At 38.1% G+C, this 23,591-nt stretch overlaps 1 protein-coding gene and 1 non-coding gene across 2 annotated transcripts in view; both read left to right on the forward strand.

Annotated features, from left to right (window-relative positions):
* Nucleotides 1-23,591, forward strand: part of WNK3 (WNK lysine deficient protein kinase 3) — a 194,039-nt gene that overhangs the window by 86,095 nt on the left and 84,353 nt on the right. The gene's annotated exons all lie outside the window — the stretch shown is intronic.
* Nucleotides 1,391-1,463, forward strand: TRNAC-GCA (transfer RNA cysteine (anticodon GCA)). The gene has a single exon. It is a non-coding gene; the product is annotated as a tRNA-Cys (tRNA).

A 23,591-nucleotide genomic window follows, 5' to 3' on the forward strand; every position in this document is an offset into this window, starting at 1 on the left:
AAAGACCCTGATGCTGGGAAAGATTGAAGGCAGGAATAGAAGGGGACAACAGAGGACGAGACGGTTGGATGGAATTACCGACTCAATGGACATGAGTTTGAGCAAGCTCCAGGAGATGGTGAAGGATAGGGAAGCCTGGCATGCTGCAGCTCATGGAGTTGCAAAGAGTTGGACATGACTGAGTGACTGAACAACAAATTAAAAATTTCCCCCCAGCATTTTATTAAGAAGAATTTCAAAGATACAGAAAAGTTGAAGAAAAAGTGAACGTACATATATCTACCAGCCAGATTATACAGTTAACTTTTGTTGTATTTGGTCTATCTCTTATCAACTACTTTATCCATTTATCAGTAAATTCAAAATTAAAGTTGCTGACATTAGTATATTTCATCTATAAACACTTCAGCATGCATATCATTGACTAGAATTCAGTATTTATTTATATTTTTTAGTTTAAATTTATGTGCAATAAAATGCAGAGATCATAATTCTTTGAGTTTTGACAAATGCTTACACCTCTGTAACCCAAACCATTATCAAAGTACAAAAAGATGTTGGCAAACATTTTCTGTAAAGTTTAGATAGTAACTATTTTAAGCTTTGTGGTCTATGTAGTCTCCATTGCATTTGCTCAACTCTGCTATTGCATGTGTGAAAGCAGCCATAAACAATATGTAAAATATTTGGCATGACTATGTTCCAGTACAACTTTATTCACAAAAATGGTTGGTGTACCAGGTTTGGCTTGCAGGCTATAGCTTGCCCATATGATAAAGAATATTGCCATTACTGCAGAAATTTCCTTCATGCCCCTTCCCAGTCAGTGTCCAACCACACACCTCCCACCAGTTGACCACTGTTGATTTTTTTTTTACCATAAATTAATTTACCCTGCTCTAGACCTTCATAGAAATGGAATCACACAGTATGTACTCTTGTGTAGGATTTCTCTCATTCAGTATGTTTTAAAGATTGATCCATGTTGTGTGTATTAGTAGTTTTTTTGGGGGGGAGCTATTTTAATGGGATGAAAAACAAAACTCTACAGGACATCAAAATATGAGGGATACAGCTACAGATGTATTAAGAGGAAAATGCATATCTTTAAAATTAGTATTAGGAGTTCTAATCAATAACTTACTTTTCTAAATTATCATATTGGAAAAAAGTACATATACATACATTACAATGTTATATGGAAAAAAATTGATGGTCTTTTAAATTTGACAATACATAATTTGCTGACATTGTAAATGTGGTTTCAGTATCCATGAGATAAATAATGAATAAAAGATAAGGTATATAACTCAGTTTTTTTGTTTTATTGTTATTTATTTACTTTTAATTTGCCTTTGGAATTACATACACTTCCCATACATAATAGGCTTCCCTGGTGGCTCAGATGGTTAAAGCGTCTGCCTGCAATGCAGGAGACCCGGGTTCAATTCCTGGGTTGGGAAGATCCCCTGGAGAAGGAAATGGCAATCCACTCCAGTACTCTTGCCTGGAAAATCCCATGGATGGAGGAGCCTGATAGGCTACAGTCCATGGGGTCGCAAAGTCGGACATGACTGAGCAACTTCACTTTCACTATTATGAATAAAGCTGTAATGAACATTCTTGTATAAGTCTTTCTGTTAATACATGTATTCATTTCTCCTGAATAATACCCAGTTGTAGAATTTGCTGGGTCATAGGATAGGTGTTTAACTTTTTAAGAATTCTCAGTTTTCCAAATTGGCTGCTAACACCAGCAATATATGAGAGATTCACACCCTTGCCAACATTAATTTTAGTTATTCTGGTGAGTATGTGTGTGTGTGTGCTTAGTTGCTCAGTCATGTCCAATTCTTTGTGACTCCATGGAGTGTAGCCTGCCAGGCACCTCTGTCCATGAATTTTTCAGGCAAGAAATATTGGAGTGAGTTTCCATTTCTTACTCCAGGGCATCTTCCTGACCCAGGGATCAAACCTGTGTCTCTTGTGTCTCCTCCATTTTCTGCATTTGCAGGAAGATTCTTTACCACTGCGCCACCTGGGAAGCCCCCTGGTGAATGTGTAGTAGTATCTTATTGTGGTTTTAATTTGTGCTTCCCTGATGACTGATATTAAGCACCTTTTTGTGTACTTAGTGGCCTTCATCTGTCTTTATATGGGCTTATATCCTATATAAATGCATCATAAATTGAAATAGAAAGTGCTGTTAATACACTTAACTTACTGAACATCATAGCTTAACCTAGCCTACCTTACATGTGTTCAGATCATTTACACTAGCCTACAGTTGGGTAAAATCATCTAACACAAAGCCTATTTTATAATAAAATCTTGAATATTTCTTGCAGCTTACTGAGCACTGTACTGAAAGTGAAAAACAGAATAGTTGTAAGTGTTATGATTGTTTATTCTCATGATCACATGGCTGACTCAGGAGCTGTGGCTCACTGCCACTACCCAGCCTCACAGGAAAGTATTATACTACATAGTTAGTCTAGGAGAAGTCAATATTCAAAAATAAAAGTACAATTTCTACTAAATGTGTATTGCTTTCACACCATTATATGGTTAGAAAAAATGTTGTGTCAAAGACCTTCTGTATTCTTTCCCTATTGAATAGACTTGGCACTCTTTTGTTTAAAGACATAGCACTCTTGATGAAAATCAGTTGAATGTATAAGCATGAGTCCTCCAATTTTGTTTCACTTTTTCAAAACTATTTTGTCACTTCTGTGTCACTTGCACCTCCATATGATTTTAAAATCAAATTTTCAAAAAGAAAAAGAATCTCCTCCCAATATACAGGTTTTAATAGAGATTGATTTAGTTCTCAGTAGTATTGTTTCCTAATAATCTTCCAGTCCATGAACATGGGATATCTTTTCATTAAATTATGTATTCTTTAATTTCTTTCAACAACATTTTATAGTTTTCAGTGTACAAGTCTTACACCCTTATTATTTTTTATGTTATTGTAAGTGAAATTGGTTTTTCTTAATTTCCTTTTTGGATTGCTCATTGGTGATATATAGATATAACTGATTTTTAAATGCTGTTCTGGTATTCTGTAACTTACTAAATTAGTTTATTAGCTCTAATAGGTTTTATTTTTGTTTTTTGGTGGATTCATCATTTGACTTTATGTAAGATATTATCTTTTTTTTCCAATTTAGATGCCTTTTATTTCTTTTTCTTCCTAATTGCTTTTTCTAGAACTTCCAGTACCATGTTGAATAGAAGCGATGAGAAGGGATGTCCTTGTGTTGTTCCTGATCTTAGTGAGAAAGCTTTCAATGTTTCTTCATTAAGTATGATGATCTTTTAATCAGTGTTATAGCTGTATAACTTCATGCTTAGTAATTCTTTCCTCTGAATTCTACATTTTCTGATATTACATACCCACTCCTGCTTTCTTTTGACTAATGTTAGCATGATATATCTTTTGCCATCCTTCAGTTTTCAACCTGTTTATCTTATGTTTGAAGTGAGTTTCTTGCAAAAAGCACATTTGTAGTTGTTGAGTTGCTAAGTCATGTCCAACTTTTGTGACCCCATGGATTGCAGCATGATGCCAAGCTCCTCTGTCCTCTATCATCTCTCAGAGTTTATTCAAATTCATGTCCATTGAGTCAGTGATGCTATCTAACCATCTCATCCTCTGCCACCCACTTCTCCTCCTGCCCTCAATCTTTCCAGCATCAGAGTCTTTTCTGATGAGTCGGCTCTTTGCATCAGGTGGCCAAAGTATTGGCGCTTCAGCTTAAACATCAGTCCTTTCAATGAATATTCAGGGTTGATTTCCTTTAGGATTGACTGGTTTGGTTTCTTTGCTGTTCAAGGGACTCTCAAGAATCTTCTCCAGCACAATTTGAAAGCATCAGTTCTTTGGCACTCAGCCTTCTTTATGGTCCATCTCTCACATCCTTACATGACTACTGGAAAAACTGTAGCTTTGACTTATTCATACCTTTGTGAACAAAGTAAGTGATGTGTCTGCTTTTTAATATGCTGTCTAGGTTTGCCAGAGCTTTCCTTCCAAGGAGTAAGAATCTTTTAATTTCATCGCTGCAGTCCCTGTCTGCAGTGATTTTGGATCCTAAGAAACTAAAATCTGGTACTGCTTCCACTTTTTCCCCTTCTATTTGCCATGAAGTGATGGGACTGGATGCCATGATCTTAGATATGTGAATGTTGATTTTCAAACCAGCTTTTTCACTCTCCCATATCACCTTTATGAAGAGGCTCTTTAGTTCCTCTTCACTTTGTACCATTGGAGTGGTATCATCTGCATATCTGAACCACGCTGTTGTTCCATGTCCAATTCTAACTGTTGCTTCTTGACCTGCATATAGATTTCTCAGGAGGCATGTAAGGTGGTCTGGTATTCCTGTCTCCTTAAGAATTTTCCACAGATTATTGTGATCCACACAGTCAAAGGCTTTGGTGTACTCAATAAACCAGAAGTAGATGTTCTTCTGAAATTCCCTGCTTTCTACATTATCCAACATATGGTGGCAACCTGATCTCTGGTTCCTCTGCCTTCTCTAAATGCAGCTTGAACATCTGGAGGTTCTCAATTCATGTGCTGTTGAAGTCTAGCTCTAAGGATTTTGAGCATAATCTCGCTAGCATGTGAAATAAGCACAATTGTATGACAGTTTGAACATTCTTTGGAATCGCCCTTCTTTGGGATTGGACTGAAAATTGACCTTTTTGAGTCCTGTGGCCACTGCTGAGTTTTCCAAATTTGCTGGCATATTGAGTGCAACACTTTCATAGCATCATCTTTTAGGATTTGAAATAGCTCAGCTGAAATTCCATCACCTCCACTAGCTTTGTTGGTAGTAATGCTTCCTGAGGCACACTTGACTTCATATTCAGGGATGTCTGGCTCTAGGTGAGTGACCACACCATCGTGGTTTGGCTTTTTTTTTTTAAATTAATTTATTTGTTAATTGGAGGCTAATTACTTTACAGTATTGTAGTGGTTTTCACTATACATTGACATGAATCAGCCATGGGTATACATGTGTTCTCCATCCTGAACACCCCTCCCACCTCCCTCCCCATCCCATCCCTCTGGGTCATCCCAGTGCAACAGCCCTGAGCACCCTTTTCATGCATCGAACCTGGACTAGCAATCTGTTTCACATATGTTAATATCCATGTTTCAATGCTATTCTCTCAGATCATCCCACCCTCACCTTCTCCCACAGAGTCCAAAAGACTGTTCTATATATCTATGTCTGTTTTGCTGTCTCGCATACAGGATTATCGTTACCATCTTTCTAAATTCCATAATATGCGTTGCTGCTGATGCTGCTGCAAAGTCGCTTCAGTCGTGTCTGAGTCTATGTGACCCCATAGACGGCAGCCCACCAGGCTCCCCCGTCCCTGGGATTCTCCAGGCAAGAACACTGGAGTGGGTTGCCATTGCCTTCTCTGATATATGCATTAGTATACTATATTGATGTTTTTCTTTCTGGCTTATGTCATTCTGTATAATAGGCTCCAGTTTCATCCACCTCATTAGAACTGATTCAAATGTATTCTTTTTAATGGCTGGGTAATATTCCATTGTGTGTATGTACCACAGCTTTCTTATCCATTCATCTGCTGATGAACATCTAGGTTGCTTCCATGTCCTGGCTATTACAAACAGTGCTGTGATGAACACTGGGGTACATGTGTGTCTTTCAATTCTAGTTTCCTCAGTGTGTATGCCCAGCAGTGGGATTGCTGGGTCATAAAACAGTTTTATTTCCAGTTTTTTAAGGAATCTCCACACTGTTCTCCATAGTGGCTGTACTAGTTTACATTCCCACCAACAGTGTAAGAGGGTTCTCTTTTCTCCATACACTCTCCAGCATTTATTGTTTGTAGATTTTTGGATAGCAGCCATTCTGACTTGTGTGAGATGGTACCTCCTTGTGGCTTTGATTTGCATTTCTCTGATAATGAGTGATGTTGAGCATCTTTTCATGTGTTTGTTAGCCATCTGTATGTCTTCTTTGGAGAAATGTCTCTTTAGTTCTTTGGTCCATTTTTTGATTGGGTCATTTGTTTTTCTGGAATTGAGCTGCAGGAGTTGCTTGTATGTTTTTGAGATTAATTCTTTGTCAGTTGCTTCATTTGCTATTATTTTCTCCCATTCTGAAAGCTGTCTTTTCATTTTTCTTATAGTTTCCTTCCTTGTACAAAAGCTTTTTAAGTTTAATTAGGTCCCATTTATTTATTTTTGCTTTTATTTCCATTACTCTGGGAGGTGGGTCATGGTGGATCCTGCTGTGATTTATGTTGGAGTGTGTTTTGCCTATGTTTTCCTCTAGGAGTTTTACAGTTTCTGGTCTTACATATAGATCTTTAATCCATTTTGAGTTTATTTCTGTGTACGGTGTTAGAAAGTGTTCTAGTTTCATTCTTTTACAAGTGGTTGACCAGTTTTCCCACCACCACTTGTTAAAGAGATTGTCTTTTTTCCATTGTATATTCTTGCCCTCTTTGTCAAAGATACTTATTTTTGATAAGGTGTGTCCATGGTGTGTGGATTTATCTCTGGGCTTTCTATTTTGTTTCATTGACCTATATTTCTGTCTTTGTGCCAGTAGCATACTGTCGTGATGATTGTAGCTTTGTAGTATAGTCTGAAGTCAGGTAGGTTGACACCTCCAGTTCCATTCTTTCTCAAGATTGCTTTGGCTATTTGAGGTTTTTTGTATTTCCATACAAATTATGAAATTATTTGTTCTCATTCTGTGAAAACTACTGTTGGTAGCTTGATAAGAATTGCATTGAATCTATAGATTGATTTGAGTATTATACTCATTTTCACTATATTGATTCTTCCAATCAATGAACATGGTATATTTCTCCATCTATCTGTGTCCTCTTTAATTTTTTTCCCCAGTGTTTTATAGTTTTCTATATACAGGTCTTTTGTTTCTTTAGATAAATTTATTCCTAAGTATTTTATTCTTTTCATCACAATGGTGAATGGAATTGTTTCCTTAATTTCTCTTTCTGTTTTCTCATTGTTAGTGTATAGCAATGCAAGGGGATTTCTGTGTATTAATTTTATATACTGCAACTTTACTATATTCATTGATTCAGTTCAGTTCAGTCCCTAAGTCGTGTCTGACTCTGCAACCCCATGAATTGCAGCACGCCAGGCCTCCCTGTCCATCACCAACTCCCGGAGTTCACTCAGACTCACGTCCATCGAGTCAGTGATGCCATCCAGCCATCTCATCCTCTGTTGTCCCCTTTTCCTCCTGCCCCCAATCCCTCCCAGCATCAGAGTCTTTTCCAGTGAGTCAAATCTTCGCATGAGGTGGCCAAAGTACTGGAGTTTCAGCTTTAGCATCATTCCTTCCAAAGAAATCCCCCGGTTGATCTCATTCAGAATGGACTGGTTGGATCTCCTTGCAGTCCAAGGGACTCTCAAGAGTCTTCTCCAACACCACAGTTCAAAAGCATCAATTGTTCGGCGCTCAGCCTTCTTCACAGTCCAACTCTCACATCCATACATGACCACAGGAAAAACCATAGCCTTGACTAGATGGACCTTAGTCAGCAAAGTAATGTCTGCTTTTGAATTTGCTATCTAGGTTGATCATAACTTTTCTTCCAAGGAGTAAGCGTCTTTTAATTTCTTGGCTGCAATCACCATCTGCAGTGATTTTGGAGCCCCTAAAAATAAAGTCTGACACTGTTTCCACTGTTTCCCCGTCTATTTCCCATGAAGTGATGGGACCCGATGCCATGATCTTCGTTTTCTGAATGTTGAGCTTTAGGCCAACTTTTTCACTCTCCTCTTTCACTTTCATCAAGAGGCTTTTTAGTTCCTCTTCACTTCTGCCATAAGGGTGGTGTCATCTGCATATCTGAGGTTATTGATATTTCTCCCGGCAATTTTTATTCCAGCTTGTGTTTCTTCCAGTCCAGCGTTAAGCTCTAGCAATTTTATGGTTGTCTTTAGGGCTTTCTATGTAGAGGATCATGTCATCTGCAAACAGAGTTTTACTTCTTTTCCAATCTCAGTTCAGTTCAGTTCAGTCGCTCAGTCGTGTCCGACTCTTTGCGACCCCATGAATTGCAGCACACCAGGCCTCCCTGTCCATCACCATTTCCCAGAGTTCACTCAGACTCACGTCCATCGAGTCCGTGATGCCATCTAGCCATCTCATCCTCGGTCGTCCCCTCCTCCTCCTGCCCCCAATCCCTCCCAGCCTTTTATCCTTTTTCTTCTCTGATTGCTGTGGCTTCAACTTCCAAAAATATGTTGAATAGTGGTGGTGAGAGTGGGCACCGTTATCTTGTTCCTGAGTTTAAGGGAAATGCTTTCAATTTTTCACCATTGAGGGTAATGTTTTCTGTGGGTTTATCATATATGGCTTTTATTATATTGAGGTATGTTCCTTTTATGACTGCTTTCTGGAGGGCATGGTTTGGCTTTTTATCCACTCTGCCAATGTCTACCTTTTAAGTGGCATATTTAGACTGTTTACATTAAAAAAAATTATTGGTATCTTAGGACTTAATCTGTCACTTAATTTATTTTAAAGTTTTACATACTTTTAAAAAATTTTATTCAATTTTATTTCAATTCAATATTTTTTTCAATTAATTAATTTTTTTTGAAGGATAATTGCTTTACAGAATTTTGCTGTTTTCTGTCAAACCTCAACATGAATCAACCATCGGTATGCATATATCCTCTCCCTTTTGAAACTCCCTCCCATCTCCCTCCCCATTCCACCCCTCTAGGTTGATACATAGCCCCTGCTTGAGTTTCCTGATTCATACAGCAAATTCCCTTTGGCTATCTATTTTACATATGGTAATGTAAGTTGCTATGTTACTCTTTCCATACATCTCACCCTCTTCTCCCCTCTCCCCATGTCCATAAGTCTGTTCTCTGTCATTTTAGTATTTGCTTTTCCCCCATGTTTTTCTTTCCTCTATTTCTCTTGTTTTGCTTTCCTGTGGATTACTTGTAAATTTTTTCAAACTCTTTCTTGTTTTATTTACACTGTTTTGAGTATATTGGGATATAATTTACTTAGTGATTGCTCTTTCTATTTTTTAAAATGTATACATTTTATTGAAGTATAGTTAACCTACAATGTTTCAGGTGCACAACTAGGTGATTCAGTTATACAAATAGACACATATTAGTTTTAAAATTATTTTCCATCATAGGTTATTACAAGATATTGAGTATAGTTCCCTGTGCTATACAGTAAACTTTTGTTGCTTATTGTATATCTATTTTTAAATTAGACATCTAGCCTTCTATTCATATTAAGTCAAACAAGTAGAAGCAAAACATAATTTTTTTTGTTAGGCAAAAATCCATGTTTTCTATATATGTATACAAAAGCTTTGTTATGACACTTGATAAATCCTTGAGAAAGAATATCAAAAAATAGGAGAGATAGAGAAATTTTAGAACATAAACTAAATGAAATAGGAGCTCTGAATACAAAAATAGAAAAGTGAAACAAACTAGATAAAAGTAAAAGATCATCATATAGTCCAGTTGTTTTTAAACATGACTGTTTATTAGCAACATATCTGGAGCTCTGATGTAAAAAGGCAATACGTGAGCGTTTGTATTTTTCATAAAATTTCAAGATATTTCTGATATGCATCTGGATTTTAAAAAGTCATTACCAGGTTTTCTATTAGATCCTAGTTTTGGTGATGTAGAGTTCTAATATTTTTCTGTTGACCAATCATGATACAATGGTATTAAGTGAGTAGTAGTTACATAATCAGAATAGTAAAAAATATTTATCGGTTCTTACAATCAATAGCCAGACAAAAAATAAAAGATAATTACAATTGCAAGCCATAATGGGAACACGATTAAGTTAACGAGATAAAATAATTACATACAATTTGGGATGTCAAGCAGAATGATGAGGTAAGTGAAAGTGCATACATGCACATGTTTTCACCCATCCAACCAGTCTATGTCTTTTGGTTTGCGCATTTAATCTATTTACATTTAAGATAATAATTGATATATATGATCCTATAAGCATTTTCTTAATTATTTTGGGTTTATTTTCTGTAGGTCTTTTCCGTCTCTTGTTTTCTACATAGAGGAGTTCCTTTAGCATTTGTTGTAAAGCTGGTTTGATGGTGCTGAATTCTCTTAACTTTTCCTTCTCTGAAAAGCTTTTGATTTCTCCATCAAATCTGAAGGAGAGTCTTACTGGGTAGAGTATTCTTGATTGTAGGTTCTTCCCTGTCATCACTTTAAATATATCATGCCATTCCCTTCTGGCTTATAGAGTCTCTGTTGAGAAATCAGTGGATAGCCTGATGGGAATTCCCTTGTATGTTATTTGTCATTTTCCCCTTGTTGCTTTTAATATTTTATTTCTGTCTTTAATTTTTTTCAGTATGATTACAATGTGTCTTGGTGTGTTCCTCCTTGGGTTTATCCTGTCTAGGACTCTCTGTGCTTCCTGGACTTGGTTGACTATTTCCTTTCCCATGTTAGGGAAGTTTTCAGCTATTATCTCTTCAAATATTTTCTCAGGTCCTTTCTCTCTCTCTCCTCCTTCTGGGACCCCTATAATGTGAATGTTGGTGTTTAATGTCCCAGAGGTCTCTTAGGGTATCTTCATTTCTTTTCATTCTTTTTTTCTATATTCTTTTCTATGGCAGTGATTTCTACCATTCTGTACTCCAGGTCATTTATCCATTCTTCTACCTAGGTTATTCTGCTTTCGATTCCTTCCAGTGTATTATTCATCTCTGTTTGTCTATTCTTTAGTTCTTTTAGGTTTTTGGTAAACATTTCTTGCATCTTCTCGATCTTTGCTTCCATTCTATTCCCAAGATCCTGGATCATCTTCACTATCATTACTTTGAATTCTTTTTCTGGAAGGATGCCTATCTCCATTTAGTGGTTTTTCTTGGATTTTATCTTGTCCCTTCATCTAGGACACACCTTTCTCCTTATTCATCCTGATTCAGTTCAGTCAGTTGAGTCACTCAGTTGTGTACAACTGTGTGACCCCATGAATTGCAGCACACCAGACCTCCCTGTCCAACACCAACTCCCGGAGTTTACTCAAAACTCATGTCCATTGAGTCAGTGATGCCATCTAGCCATCTCATCCTCTGTCGTCCGCTTCTTCTTCTGCCCCCAGTCCCTCCCACCATCAGGGTCTTTTCCAATGAGTCAACTCTTCCCATGAGGTGGCCAAAGTATTGGAGTTTCAGCTTTAGCATCAGTCCTTCCAATGAATACCCAGGACTGATCTCCTTTAGGATGGACTGGTTGGATCTCCTTGCAGTCCAAGGGACTCTCAAGAGTCTTCTCCAACACCACAGTTCAAAAGCATCAATTCTTCGGTGCTCAGCCTTCTTCACAGTCCAACTCTCAGATCCATACATGACCACTGGAAAAACCATAGCCTTGACTAGATGGACCTTTGTTGGCAAAGTAATATCTCTGCTTTTTACTATGCTATCTAGGTTGGTTATAAATTTCCTTCCAAGGAGTAAGCGTCTTTTAATTTCATGGCTGCAATCACCATCTGCAGTGATTTTGGAGCCCCCAAAAATAAAGTCTGACACTGTTTCCCCATCTATTTGCCATGAAGTGATGGGACCAGATGCCATTGTCTTCGTTTTCTGAATGTTGAGCTTTAAGCCAACTTTTTCATTCTCTTCTTTCACTTTCATCAAGAGGCTTTTTAGTTCATCTTCACTTTCTGCCATAAGGGTGGTGTCATCTGCATATCTGAGGTTATTGATATTTCTCCCGGCAATCTTGATTCCAGCTTGTGCTTCCTCCAGCTCAGTGTTTCTCATGATGTACTCTGCATATATGTTAAATAATCAGGGTGACAATATACAGCTTTGACGTACTCCTTTTCCTATTTGGAACTAGTCTGTTGTTCCATGTCCAGTTCTAACTGTTGCTTCCTGACCTGTATACAGATTTCTCAAGAGGCAGGTGAGGTGGTCTGGTATTCCTATCTCTTTTCAGAATTTTCCACAGTTTCTTGTGATCCACACAGTCAAAGGCTTTGACATAGTCAAGTCAATAAAGCAGAAATAGATGTTTTTCTGGAACTCTCTTGCTTTTTCTATGATCCGTGGATGTTGGCGATTTGATCTCTGATTCCTCTTCCTTTTCTAAAACCAGCTTGAATATCTGGAAGTTCACGCTGAAGCCTGGCTAGGAGAATTTTGAGCATTACTTTATTAGCGTGTGAGATGAGTGCAATTGTGCAGTAGTTTGAGCGTTCTTTGGCATTGCCTTTCTTTGGGATTGGAATGAAAACTGACCTTTTCCAGTCCTGTGGCCACTGCTGAGTTTTCCAAATTTGCTGGCATATTGAATGCAGCACTTTCACAGCATCATCGTTCAGGATTTGAGATAGCTCCACTGGAATTCCTTCACCTCCACTAGTTTTGTTCATAGTGATGCTTTCTAAGGCCCACTTGACTTCACATTCCAGGATGTCTGGCTCTAGGTGAGTGATCACATCATCATGGGTCATGAAGCTCTTTTTTGTACAGTTCTTCTGTGTATTCTTGCCACCTCTTCTTAATATCGTCTGCTTCTGTTAGGTCCATACCATATCTGTCCTTTATCAAGCCCATCTTTGCATGAAATGTTCCCTTGGTACCTCTAATTTTCTTGAAGAGATCTCTAGTGTTTCCCATTCTGTTGTTTTCCTCTATTTCTTTGCATTGATCGCTGAGCAAGGCTTTCTTATCTCTCCTTGCTATTCTTTGGAACTCTGCATTCAGATGCTTATCTCTTTCCTTTCCTCCTTTGCTTTTCACTTCTCTTTTCCCAGCTATTTGTAAGGCCTCCTCTGACAGCTTTTTTGCTTTTTTGCATTTCTTTTCCATGAGGATGGTCTTGATCCCTGTCTCCTGTACAGTGTCAGGAACCTCCGTCCTTAGTTCATCATACACTCTCTCTATCAGATCTAGTCCCTTAAATCTATTTCTCACTTCCACTGTATAATCATAAGGGATTTGATTTAGGTCATATGTGAATGGTCTAGTGGTTTTCCCCACTTTCTTCAATTTAAGTCTGAATCTGGAAATACGGAGTTCATGATCTGAGCCACGGTCAGCTCCCGGTCTTGTTTTTGCTGACTGTATAGAGCTTCTCCATCTGATTAGCTTTATGTAATGTGGTGTTTGTTCTAGCTGCTGTGGCATTGTGCTGCTTCTTCCTTCTTCTGTCTGCCCTCTGATGGGTAAGGCTAAGAGGCTTGTGTAAGCTTCTTGCTGGGGGGGTTGCACTCCCTCCCTGGTAGTTTGTCCTGAGGCAACCAACCTTGGGGTCTACAGGCTCTATGGTAGGGTTAATGGGGAACTCCAAGATGGTTTATGCCAAGGGGGCCTTCCAGTGTCCCCATCCCTATGGTGAGCCCCTAGTGATTCATGCCTTGACAGAGGCCCTCTGACTGTAGCAGGTTGTTTTGATTCAGCTTCCTTTGGGGTCACTGCTTCTCTCTTCTGGTTCTTGGTGAGCACAAATTTTTTTGTGTGCCCTCCAAAGACTAGAGGCTCTGTTTCTTTCAGTCCTCTGGAAGGCCTGTAATCAAATCCTGCTGGCCCTCAAGGCCAGATTCCCTGTAGTTTCCCAGTCCCTTTGTCAGATTCCTAGGCTGGGAAATCTGAAATGAGGTTCAGAACCTTCACAGTAGGGTTTGAACTTCTTTGATATTAATGTTCTCCAGTCTGTGGGTCACCCACCTGGAGGATATGGGATTTGATTTTATCGTGATTGTGCCCTTCCTGCCATCTTGCTATCTTTTTTTGGTTGGTTCCAGTGTCCTCCTGTCAATGGTTGTTCAACAGCTAGTTGCAATTTTGATGTTCTTACAGGAGATAAATGCACATCCTTATACTCCACTGTTTTGATCCTGAAGCCTCTCTTTGTATATAACTTATCTCTCTCTACTGGTATGGACATTTTTCTACTTCAAGTATTGAAAGCTCACATCCGTGTAGCTCCTTTTACTCTTCCCACTTTTAAAATATAATTGTCTCAAGTATTTCCTCTACATATATTATATACCATAAAATTTGTATTTCTCTTTGGAGTGCTTCCTTTAGTCATTCTTCAAGGATAGATTTGATAGTGACAAATTCTCCTAGTTTTCTTTTGTCTGAGTCTGTCTTTTTCTCATTCAATTTCAAATGTATATTTTCCTGGAATAGAATTCCTGAGTCAACAAATCTTTTCTTTCAGCACTGGAAGAACTTTATGCCACTTCCTTCTGGCCCCCTGTGTATTCAGATGAGAAGTTTGCTGTCATTCAAATTGTTGTCCCTCTAGTTGCTATTAACATTTAGTTTTCAGAAGTTTAATTATGATATATCTTGTGATGAATTTCTTTGTGTTTATCCTGTTTGAAGCTCATTCAGCTTCATGAATCTGTTTTATGTCTTTAGCCAAACTGGAGAAAGTTTTCAGCCATTATTTCTTTGAATGTTTTTTTCTGCTCCACATTCTTTCTTGTTTCATTCCAAAAGTCCAATTGTATGAATTTTCAGTCTTTTAAGAATTGTTCCCCAGTTTCACAGGGCATGTTCAATATCTTTCAGTTTCTTTTATCTCTGCTGTTCAAGCTAAGTAAACTCTTTATCACTGGTTTTATTTTCTTTCATTTCCAGTCTGCTACTTACCCTATCTAGTTAATTTTTTATTTAGGTTATTATATTTTTCCATTCTATAATTTCTGTATGGTTCCATTTTTTCCTGAGGTTTTCTATTTTTTTCATTGTTTCTAGATAAATTATAATTAATCACTCTGAGACCCTTTTTCTATTAATGGCTGTGTAATCGTTGTCAAATAATTCAAACATCAGATTAATCTTGGTATTGGTAAGTTGACTGTCTTCTCATTTGAGTTGTGATTTTTCTTGCTCTTGGTGTGACAAGTGATTTTTTTTGTACACTGGACATTTTGAATATTTGGAGAAACTAAGACTTGTATTTTAGCAAACATTTGCCCTGTTAAGTTTAGCCTGTACATACTATCCTACTTTTGTGGGCTGTATGTTGTTCCAATGATAATTTAGTTTTCTGAGCTCTTGTGGTACTCTTCTGGTCTTCTTGGTCTTCTGGCACTGACTGAGCTCTTGCCAGGTCTCTGTTGGTGCTACTTACAGTAATGGAAGTTGCTTCTTGGACTACCAAGTGTTAGATTTGGGGAGTGGAGGATACTGGACCCATAGGACAGAGAGTGTTTTCCCTGGCCTCTTTTCTGGCTACTTGATGCAGGTACCCTTAACACTTGATTTCTGCCAGTGCCTCTGGGGTATGGAAATACCTACCTGGCCACTGTATACTGCTGAGTAAAATGTCAGGAGTTGTGAAGTCTGAATGGCTCGCTGCTGCTGAGTGGAGGGCTGAGACATAATGCCCTCAGTTGCCTTCTGCTGTTGGGTGAAAGGTCAGGAGACTCATCACATGGATCTTTTTCCGTTGCATGATGAAGCACCAGGAGCTTCTTGGGTCTTGAAGACACCTTCCTCTGTCTCTTCAGTTTTGTGAGAATGTGGGTTTTCTTTTGAGTTTTAGCGGCTGTGGGGGTTGCCCCCAGATGAAAAGCTACAAAAATAGCAAACTTATCCACTATCCTTTCTTTCTTCTAAGTGTTGCCTTCTACCAGTTTGTACCTGCTTCTGGTTGCTCTCTTATGCCTTCAGACAGTTGATTTTTTACATTTGTCCAGCACTTTTTGTTGATATCTCTGTGTGTGGGATTTGGTCTGATGGGACCATTACCAGAAGTAGAACCTCCCTCTCATAATTTTTTGTCATTGTAAAATATCACTGTTCACTTAATTGAGATAGCCATCAAATCTGATGACAGGGATGGAGTAAATTTCTAATGTTTGGGTTTTTTTTTTTTTTAATTGCCAAGGCAGCAGGGAGAGGGATCTTCAGCCTGATCAAGTAGCAAGCTGTATTTATATTTTGTATCTTTCTCCTCAATAAAATTGAGATTCTTTGTGGCAGCAATCTATACCCAGTTTATCTCTGTATTCCTAGCACCCAGCACAGAGTTTGTTAAAATAGTTGCTTGTTATATGTTTGTTGAATTAGTCAATAAGAATGACTGTAGATATATCTATTAGCCTACTTTCAATGGGAGAAGATTCTTTGTTGATGTTTATCATTCTTGTTGCCTAATCAGGTCTTCCAAATTGATAATGAACTTGTATTTTGGTGGTGGGCAATCTAAGGTCTGTTTTTTGTGTGTTTTCATGTTCTATTTTTTAAAAACATTTTTCAGCCGCATCACAAGGCATGTGGGCTCTTAGTTCCCCAACCAGGGATTGACTCTACACCTCTTGCATTGAAACGGCAGAGTCTTAACCTCTGGACTGCCAGGGAAGTCCCTATTTTCTATTTTTGTTTTAAAAATTGTGATATTTGAAAAAATAAAGTTGTGATACGTTTCACAATATCCATAGGTGGTTGCGTCTACTTTGTCTCTTTTTTATTTTATATTTTTCTTTTCTATTTTTTGAATTGAAGTATAGTTGATTTACAATATTATAGTAGTTTCAGGTGTACAACATAGTGATTCAGTATTTTTATAGATTATATTCCATTTACCAAAGATTTGTTCTTGTTTCTCCATTTTATTTCCCCATGTAGCAATGAACAAGGGCATATCGGAGATAGAAACTGAATCATGAAATCAGATGTGCCAATTGTAGTTTTGATTGTTTCATCAAATAATATGGAAAACCGCTTATTCTGATTTTTTAATCTACTGCTGAGGTTAGCATTTCTTATCTCTTGTAGTGTGATGTGTTAGTACTAGTGTATTAGTACTTTTGGCAGTTGAGACTGGTTCCTTTTCAGTTGGGCTTTCCTCACAGCTTAGTTGGTAAAGAATCTGCCTGCAATGCAGGAGACCCTGGTTCAGGTCCTGGGTCGGGAAGATCCCCTGGAGAAGGGATAGGCTACCCACTCCAGTATTCTTGGACTTCCTTTGTGGCTCAGCTGGTAAAGAATCTGCCTGCAATGTGGGAGACCTGGGTTCGATTCCTAGGTTGTCAAGATCCCCTGGAAAAGGGAAAGGCTACACACAGTATTCTGGCCTGGAGAATTCCATGGACTATACAGTCCATGAGGTTGGAAAGAGTTGGACACGACTTTCACTTTCACTTTCCTTTTCAGTTGACATTGTGGTCTCATCAAACATACATTCAGATGGTTTCAATTTTCAGCTCCTTATATGAAAACTCAGCATTTTGTATGCAATTTTATTCCTACTTATCACAGTGTTTGAATGTCACTTTGATTCTCAACCACAATACTTGCATTATTTTTTTTAAAAACCTTTTCCCTACTTTAATTACACAAGTAATGTACCTATATAAATTTCTGTTTTTTTTTTTAATTTTATTTTTTTACTTTACAATACTGTATTGGTTTTGCCATACATTGACATGAATCCACCACAGGTGTACATGAGTTCCCAACCCTGAACCCCCCTCCCACCACTCTCCTTATATCATCTCTCTGGGTCATCCCAGTGCACCAGCCCCAAGCATCCTGTATCCTGTATCGAACCTAGACTAGTGATTTGTTTCTTACATGATAGTATACATGTTTCAATGCCATGCTCCCAAATCATCTCACCCTCTCCCTCTCCCTCTCCCTCTCCCTCTCCCACAGAGTCCAAAAGTCTGTTCTTTACATCTGTGTCTCTTTTGCTGTCTCGCATATAGGGTTATCATTACCATCTTTCTAAATTCCATATATATGTGTTAGTATACTGTATTGGTGGTTTTCTTTCTGGCTTACTTTACTCTGTATAATCGGCTCCAGTTTCATCCACCTCATTAGAACTGATTCAAATGTATTCTTTTTAATGGCTGAGTAATACTCCATTGTGTATATGTACCACAGCTTTCTTATCCATTCGTCTGCTGATGGACATCTAGGTTGCTTCCATGTCCTGGCTATTATAAACTGTGCTGTGATGAACACTGGGGTACACGTGTCTCTTTCAATTCTGGTTTGCTTGGTGTGTATGCCCAGCAGTGGGATTGCTGGGTTATAAGGCAGTTCTATTTGTAGTTTTTTAAGGAATCTCCACACTGTTCTCCATAGTGGCTGTACTAGTTTGCATTCCCACCAACAGTGGAAGAGGGTTCCCTTTTCTCCTCACCCTCTCCAGCATTTATTGCTTGTAGACTTTTATATCGCAGCCATTCTGACTGGTGTGAAATGGTACCTCATTGTGGTCTTGATTTGCATTTCTCTGATAATGAGTGATGTTGAACATCTTTTCATGTGTTTGTTAGCCATCTGTATGTCTTCTTTGGAGAAATGTCGATTTAGTTCTTTGGCCCATTGTTTGATTGGGTCATTTATTTTTCTGGAATTGAGCTGCATAAGTTGCTTGTATATTTTTGAGATTAGTTGTTTGTCAGTTGCTTCATTTGCTATTATTTTCTCCCATTCCAAAGGCTGTCTTTTCACCTTGTTTATAGTTTCCTTTGTTGTGCAGAAGCTTTTAATTTTAATTAGATCACATTTGTTTATTTTTGCTTTTATTTCCAGTATTCTGGGAGGTGGATCATAGAGGATCCTGCTGTGATTTATGTCGGAGAGTGTTTTGGCTCTCTTTTCCTCTAGGAGTTTTATAGTTTCTGGTCTTACATTTAGATATTTAATCCATTTTGAGTTTATTTTTGTGACTGGTGTTAGAAAGTGTTCTAGTTTCATTCTTTTACAAGTGGTTGACCAGTTTTCCTAGCACCACTTGTTAAAGAGATTGTCTATACTCCATTGTATATTCTTGCCTCCTTTGATGAAGATAAGGTGTCCATAGGTGTGTGGATTTATCTCTGGGATTTCTATTTTGTTCCATTGATCTATATATCTGTCTTTGTGCCAGTACCGTACTGTCTTGATGACTGTGGCTTTGTGGTAGATCCTGAAGCAGGTTGATTCCTCCAGTTCCATTCTTCTTTCTCAAGATTACTTTGGCTATTCGAGGCTTTTTGTATTTCCATACAAATTATGAAATTATTTGTTCTACCTCTGTGAAAAATACCACTGGTAGCTTGATAGGGATTGCATTGAATCTATAGATTGCTTTGGGTAGTATACTCATTTTCACTATATTCATTCTTCCAATCTATGAACATGGTATATTTCTTCATCTATTAGTGTCCTCTTTGATTTCTTTCACCAGTGTTTTATAGTTTTCTATATATAAGTCTTTCATTTCTTTAGGTAGATATATTCCTAAGTATTTTATTCTTTTCATTGCAATGGTAAATGGAATTGTTTCCTTAATTTCTTTTTCTGCTTTCTCATTATTAGTGTATAGGAATGCAAGGGATTTCTGTGTGTTGATTTTATATCCCACAAGTTTACTATATTCATTGATTAGTTCTAGTAATTTTCTGGTGGAGTCATTAGGGTTTTCTATGTAGAGGACCATGTCATCTGCAAACAGTGAGTGTTTTACTTCTTCTTTTCCAATTTGGATTCCTTTTATTTCTTTTTCTGCTCTGATTGCTGTGGCCAAAACTTCCAGAACTATGTTGAATAGTAGTGGTGAAAGTGGGCACCCTTGTCTTATTCCTGATTTTAGGGGAATTGCTTTCAATTTTTCACCATTGAGGATGATGTTTGCTGTGGGTTTGTCAGATATAGCTTTTATTATGTTGAGGTATGTTCCTTCTATTCCTGCTTTCTGGAGAGTTTTTATCATAAATGGATGTTGAATAAAAAATAAAAATTAAAGAAAATTTAAAACAATCTGGAAAAATCTCACTTGACCCCACCCCTCCCTATGTCCTTGTCTTTTCTCTTATCTGGTGTTTGTCATTCTAGATCTTTTTCAGTGTAATTACATGCATAGATATGTACCCTTTGCCCAAATATAGTACTGTTTTCTGTTTTGTTACGTGAAGCACATAAAAGAGATCCTACTGTATGTATCAGTTTGTAAACTTTGTACACAATCATGTATCTCGAAAATATATATCTATATGATATTACATATAGATATACTTGAGTTTATTTAGTTGCCCTTGTAGTATTCAGTAGTAAGACTACACTGCAGTTTATTAGCTATTCCGTCTGCTAATGGACGTTTTGGCTATTTCTAGTTTTTCACTATTTTAATTAGTGTTAAAATGACCGAAGTAGATCATGCTGGAGGAGACACTTGGGCACAATTACTGGACTAAAACTTCTACACATTTTTTACTTTAATATATATTGCCACATTGCTTTCCCAAGGGACTCGACCAACTTATATTCTCATCAGATAGTGGTACAGTCTTACTGTCAATACTTAATAATACCAGGTGTGTTTTGCTAGGCTGATGGGTGAAAAATAATATATTGTTTAAATTTATATTTCCTTGATTACTAAATGTGTTGAGCATGTCTTCATATGTTTGTTTAAAGTTTTTATTTTGAAATGATTTTAGACTCACATAGAATTTTCCACAGTTGTACAGAAAGTTCCTGTGTACCCTTCTCTCAGCTTTCCCCAATGTCAATATCTTATATTACCTTAGTATAATAATCAGAACGAGGAAATTGACAGTGGTATGATTCTATAAACTATAAACCTTTTTTGATTTCGCCAGTTTTCACATATACTCCCTTATTTTATGCATGTCTGTAGTTCAATGAATTTAATTCATGTATAGATTTGTATTCTGGAGAAGGAAATGGCAACCCAATCCAGTATTCTTGCCTGGAAAATTCCATGAACAGAGGAGCCTGGTGGGCCCCAATCCATGGGGTCACAGAGTTGAACACGGCTGAGTGACTGAGCACATAGATTTGTATATGGGCTTCCCAGGTGGAACTGGTGGTAAAGAATCTGCCTGCCAATACAGGAGATATGAGATGTGGGTTCGGTCCCTAGGTTGGGAAGATCCCCTGGAGGAGGAAATGACAACCCACTCCAGTATTCTTGCCTGGAGAATCCCATGGACAGAGGAGCCGGGCTATGGTTCAAAGGGTCCCAAAGAGCTGGACACGACTGTAGCGACCACCACCATCAGGATGCAGACAGACCCATCACCTAAAAAAATGCTTTGAGCTGTGCATTTATAGTCACACCATCCCCCTGCCTCTAATCCCTGGCAATCACTGATCTGTTCTCCGCATCATTTCATTTGTTATTTACTTGCTTAGTCATGTCTGACTCTTTGCGACCCCATGGATTGCAGCACACCAGGCTTCCCTGTCCTTCACTATTTGCGGGAGTTTGCTCAAACTCAGGTCCATTGTATTGGTGATGCCGTTGAACCATCTCATCTTCTATCACCCCTTTCCCCTCATGGCTTCAATCTTTCCTAGCTTCAGGATCTTTTCCAGTGAGTCACCTCTTCACGTCAGGTGGCCAAAGTATTGGAGCTTCAGCTTCAGCCCTTCCAATGAATATTCAGGATTGATTTCCTTTATGATTGACTGTTTTGATCTCTTTGCTGTCCAGTGGACTCTCAAGAGTCTTCTCCAGCACCACAGTTCAAAAGCATCCATTCTTCAGTGTTCAGCCTTCTTTATGGTCCAACTCTCACATCTGTATATGACTATTGGAAAAACCATGGCTTTGACTATATGGTCCTTTGTCAGCGAAGTGATGTGTCTGCTTTAAATACACTGTCTAGATTGGTCATAGCTTTTCTTCCAAGGAGCAAGCATCTTTTAATTTCATGGCTGCAGTCACTGTCCACAGTGATTTTGGAGACCAAGAAAATAAAGTCTGTCACTGTTTCCATTGTTTCCCCATCTATTTGCCATGAAGTAATGGGACAGGGATGCCGTGATCTTTGTTTTTTGAATGTTGAGTTTTAAGCCATCTTTTTCACTCTCCCCTATCACCTTTATAAAAAGGCTCCTTAGTTCTGCTTTGCTTTCTGCCGTAAGTGTGGTGTCATCTGCATATCTAAAGTTATCGATATTTCTCCTGGCAATCTTGATTCCAGGTCTTGATCTTCATCCAGCCTGGGATTTTGCATGATGTACTCTGAATATAAGTTAAATAAGCAGGATTAGAATATACAGCCTTGACATACTCCTTTCCCAATTTTGATTGTTCCATGTCCAGTTCTAACTGTTGCTTCTTGACCCATGTCCAGTTCTTACTGTTGCTTCTTGACCTGCATACAGGTTTCCTAGGAGGCAGGTAGGGTGGTCTGGTATTCCCATGTCTTGAAGAATTTTCTGCAGTTTGTTGTGATCACACAAAGGCTTTAGCATAAAGCAGAAGTAGATGTTTTTCTGGAATTCATTTGCTTATTCTATGATCCAGCAGATGTTGGCAATTTGATCTCTTGTACATTGGAAGTTCTCAGTTCACGTACTCTTGAAATCTAGCTTGAAGGATTTTGAGCATAATCTTGCTGAAATAGTGAAATGAGTGCAATTGTGTGGTAGTTTGAACATTCCTTGGTATTGCCTTTCTTTTGGATTGGAATAGAAACTGACCTTTTCCAGTCCTGTGGTCACTGCTGAGTTTTCTAAATTTGCTGACATGTGCAGCACTTTAACAGCATCATCTTTTAGGATTTGAAATAGCTCAGCTACAATTCCATCACCTCCTCTATCTTTGTTCATAGTGATGCTTCCTTAGGCCCACTTGACTTCACACTCCAGAATGTCTGGCTCTAGATGAGTGATCACACCATTGTGGTTGTCTGGATCATTAACACCTATTTTTGTATAGTTCTTCTGTGTATTCTTGCTACCTCCTCTTAATCTCTTCTGCTTCTGTTAGGTCTATACCGTTTCTGTCCTTTATTGTGCCCCTGTTTGCACAAAAAGTTCCCTTCGTATCTCTAATTTTCTTGAAGACATCTCTAGTCTTTCCCAATCTATTATTTTCCTCTATTTCTTTGTATTGTTCACTTAAGAAGTCTTTCTTATCTCTCCTTGATATTGTTTGGAACTCTGCATTCAGATGGGTTTCTCTTTCCTTTTCTCCTTTGCCTTTTGCTTCTCTACTTTTCTCAACTATTTGTAAGGTCTCCTCAGACAGCCATTTTGCCTTTTTACATTTCCTTTTCAGGGATGGTTTTGATCACTGCCTCCTGTACAATGTTACAAACCTCCATCCATAGTTCTTCAGGCTTTCTATCAGATCTAATCCTTTGAATCCATTTGTCACTTCCACTGTATAATTGTAAGGGATTCAATTTAGGTCATGCCTGAATGGCCTAGTGGTTTTCCGTACTTTCTTCAATTTAAGTCTAAATTTTGCAATAGGAGCTCATGATCTGAGTCACAGTCAGCTCCTAGTCTTTTTTTTTTTTTTTTTTTGCTGACTGTATAGAGCTTCTCTGTCTTTGGCTGCAAAGAATATAATCAATCTGCTTTCTATATTGACCATCTGGTGATGTCTGTGTGTTGATGGAAGAGGGTTTTGCTATGATCAGTACATTCTCTTGGCAAAACTCCGTTAACCTTTGCCCTGCTCGTTTTGTACTCCAAAGCCAAACTTGCCTGTTACTCCAGGTATCTCTTGACTTCCTACTTTTGCATTCCAGTCCCTTATGATGAAAGGGACTTTTTTTTTTTTTTTGGTGTTAGTT

The sequence above is a fragment of the Ovis canadensis genome, chromosome X (assembly GCF_042477335.2).
Source record: "Ovis canadensis isolate MfBH-ARS-UI-01 breed Bighorn chromosome X, ARS-UI_OviCan_v2, whole genome shotgun sequence".
NCBI classification, from domain to species: Eukaryota; Metazoa; Chordata; class Mammalia; order Artiodactyla; family Bovidae; genus Ovis; species Ovis canadensis.